Source organism: Capsicum annuum, chromosome 7 (genome assembly GCF_002878395.1).
Source record: "Capsicum annuum cultivar UCD-10X-F1 chromosome 7, UCD10Xv1.1, whole genome shotgun sequence".
Taxonomy (NCBI): Eukaryota; Viridiplantae; Streptophyta; class Magnoliopsida; order Solanales; family Solanaceae; genus Capsicum; species Capsicum annuum.
This window is the reverse complement of record NC_061117.1, coordinates 188,275,554-188,279,235: the sequence shown is the minus strand read 5'-3', so window position 1 is coordinate 188,279,235 and position 3,682 is coordinate 188,275,554. Positions and strand designations below refer to the sequence as shown.

General features: G+C 33.7%; 1 pseudogene; it reads right to left on the bottom strand.

Annotated features, from left to right (window-relative positions):
• Nucleotides 1–901: 901 nt before the first annotated feature.
• Nucleotides 902–3,682, bottom strand: part of LOC107876712 — a 4,668-nt pseudogene continuing 1,887 nt past the window's right edge.

Sequence of the window (3,682 nt, the reverse complement as noted above, 5' to 3'; positions counted from 1 at the left end):
GTGAAAGAGTTATCTACCTTATTTGAATTCTTATAAGTTAACACATTAGAAATATTGAGAAGACTCAAGTTGAGAAGTACTTTAGCCTTCCACTTTTTGAAATAAGTACCATTGAACTAGATTGGCTTGTTAAAATTTTCCATCTTGATATCCGCAGATTTTTCAATTGTTACCATTGAATCTCCTTAAAAAAAATTCAGTTATAATTTATTGTAATTTCACCAGCAATTTTAAGGGAATTTAAGCCCACTACAACAAATGATTTCACCACTCCAGCAGTAATCTTCTGGACTTATCCCTTACAGGATACAACAGCCTTCTCACAAAGTACAACTCAACAAATTCTGGACAATAGTTGAGTTCAATGCTCCATAAAAAAGAACACCTCCTTTAAACTAATAAACTTTCTTTTTTACTAACTTTTGTGAGCTCTATGTTTTCTTGTGTCTACAACAAAAAAAATGCAATACCAACTCTAATTATTGAAGAGGAAGTTTTTCATGTAATGAATAAGAATGAATGAGGATTAGTAAAAATAGAAGAACAATGGCCTAGAAGTTGCAAAAATTAGAAAAGAACTTATGACCACATTCTGCCACCTTAACTAATGAGATTAATTGGCTTAAAAGCCACTGCCATTGAAAAAAGAAATGCAACCAACATGACCATGATATTTGATATCATGTTTCCACTAACTGCCAAAGGAGTAATGCCATATAATGACATCAAACAAATAAGCGATACGTGCTGCACAATTCAGCAATGCAACGGATGGATTAAGACACCATAATGACACAAGTATATGTAACAATAGAAACTCCCACGTCTTTATCTTATTAAGATTACTTACTATCACGATAATGAAGCAATTATTTATATTAAAATGCTTCAAAACCAACACTTACAATCTATGCAATATCAGGGGAGCACCATATTTAGGTTGCATACTTATTATAGATTGTGGAGAATGTGTGTATGAAGGGGATAGGTCAAACATGAAGCGTTGCAGAATCATAGCCAAAGCCATCTGCGCTTCTATCATCGCGAAATTCAGTCCGATGCATATCCTAGGTCCCGCGCCAAATGGGAAAAATGTCATTTGGCCTTTTGTTGCCTTTGAAATGCCTTCACTGAATCTTGCTGGCTTGAATTCCGTTGCATTTTCGCCCCATATTTATTTGTCATGATGAACTAAAATTGTTGGCAAAGCCAACATCACTCCTGCTGGTAAAATTAGTTCCCCTAGCTTGGTTTTAGTTGTAATCCTTCGACCAAGCCCACCAACTGTTGGATATAACCTTAACGACTCATTCAAAATCATTGTCACCTATAGTTAAAAAGTTCAGCAGAATTAGCATAGTAATAAGGAAACCAAGAACAAAGAACCAAAGGCTGGTGGAGCCTATGTTGAACGGGTTCAAGTGAATCTAATATTTTCCACAAACGATATAAACACACACATACTAACTATTTGATTGTGCGTGGAGTTAAATAGAAAAAAAGAGTCTTTTAAACCTTGTGATCTTAAGCATTTCATGACATTTCTTTGGCAATAAAAGTGTTTCATTAAGGGTAATTGAGAAGTTCAAGATTAAATTGTTTTAAAACAATAGAAACTTCTCATTTCTTTCGGAACAAACTAAAAGGAAAAGAGTGTCGCACAAAATGGAACCGAGAGAGAGAGATGTACTATAATTCTAGAAATTTTAAACTCTGAACCCGTACTTTCAAAAGTGCAATGAATTCAATGGAACCTAAACTTTAAACTCATCAAGTTAAATCCTTAATCTGCCGCTAAATAAAAGTAACACCATCTATTGTGGAGATATGGAAATTAAAAAGAATGTAACAAGCTAAACTAACTCACAATTTTCAAGCGGTTTAATCCATCAAATTCGGGCATGCCATCCCCAAACACCTGCAAAGCCTCTTCTCTAGTGCGAGCTTGCCAGTCTAGATGCCTGCTCAACAAAATCATAGTCCATACAAGCAATAGAGAGGTTGTCTCTTGTCCGGCAAAATAGAACAATTTACATTCCTCAATGACCTCTTTTGTAGTCATACGGAAATCCTTGTTACCATGTTATTCAATTTCTTTAAAGTTGGAATCCAACAATATGCTTAATAAGTCATTGATCATATTGGTGTCCCCTGCTTTCATTGCCTTCACTCTTTTATCAATGATTCCCCTTATTGTTTCTTGAACTTCTCTCTCAATCTCCTTCATCCTTCTATTTCTCTTGGTAAAAACCTACATTAGTTTAACACATTAAAAAATGTATATCATCATCAAATAATCACTATTTAAACTTTTTTTCATGTTACATTTGGATATAGATATGGGAAACAAGGGTTTAAGTTATATACACGCGCTTAAAGAGTTTTTACTCTATCAATGTATGTTAACTTATCATTACAGGCGCTACAGAAGCACAGGAATTAGTGGCGTACAACTTTTGTCACTAAACCAAAAAAAGTTAGTCATTGATCCTATTTAACAACGAATTAGTGACCATTAAGAGTGTGTTAGCTAGAGACCATTTAGCGACAGATTAGTAATGAATTTCATACTACATAACTTAAACTCAGGAGAAAGGACATTTTAATTAGTACCTCCATCTTGGAATATAATAGGTGCGAGAAACTTCAATGACATGCTCAACTTGTTCTTTTTGAAGCTCAAATATCTTTCAACCTTCTTCATGGTTGCTGCCAAAGGCTGTGCGAGAAATTACATCACTAGCCAATATTTGAAGGTAGGCCATATATCAAGTTCGCAGGATGATCCTTTCATTGTGACAGCCTCCACCCATTGGCTCACCATTTCAGTGCAGCTCAAATGAACTGCTGAAAGCATATCCTACACATTTGTAAACAACTCATTAATAGTACAAACCAACTGCATGTTCTTGTATAAATATTATCTCCTGAAAAGAATTTAGACTATATTTGCAAGCTAGACAGAAAACAGAATGAAAGCAGAGTTGATATCATTAGTTTATGGTAATAAATAAATTTTGGTCAACCAAAGCCAGGATTTTCACTAAGAAAAGTCAAAATATAAAAATAGCTAAACACACCAAGAAACCAAAGAGATTCAACATCTACTACACATACATAAAAAATAAATATAACCTTAACGTTATATGTATAGTGTAATATTGATCAACAAAGGAGAAGGAGATTCAGATGAACCCACACCTTCTGCCTCTCAGCTCCGTCCCTATGTGAAAATATCTTATGCTTTTAAGTGACGACCAAATTTGAAACCCCTTCTGCCTCTCAGCTCCGCCCCTATGTGAAAATATCTTATGCTTTTAAGTGACGACCAAGTTTGAATCTATGTTCTCTTCCTGTTCTACCATCTATTCTAGGGTGACAATTTCAGCCCATATTTGTGAAAAGAGTCCATTTAATTCATATTTAATGAATTGGATCACTCATATTTCAAATGGATAAATATGGACTTCAACTCATTTTAAAAACTCATACAAATATGGACAAAATGGATAAAATATGGGTTAAACACAGAGATCACCCATATATACTTAAAATTTCAATTTTTTTTTCTTTTCTAATTTTTTTTTCTTTTTTCCTTTAATTTACTTTTTTTGTTTTTCATTTTTTACTCATTCCTTATAATTTCTTTTTTTCTTTCTCATTTTTCATCTATTTTTTTTTT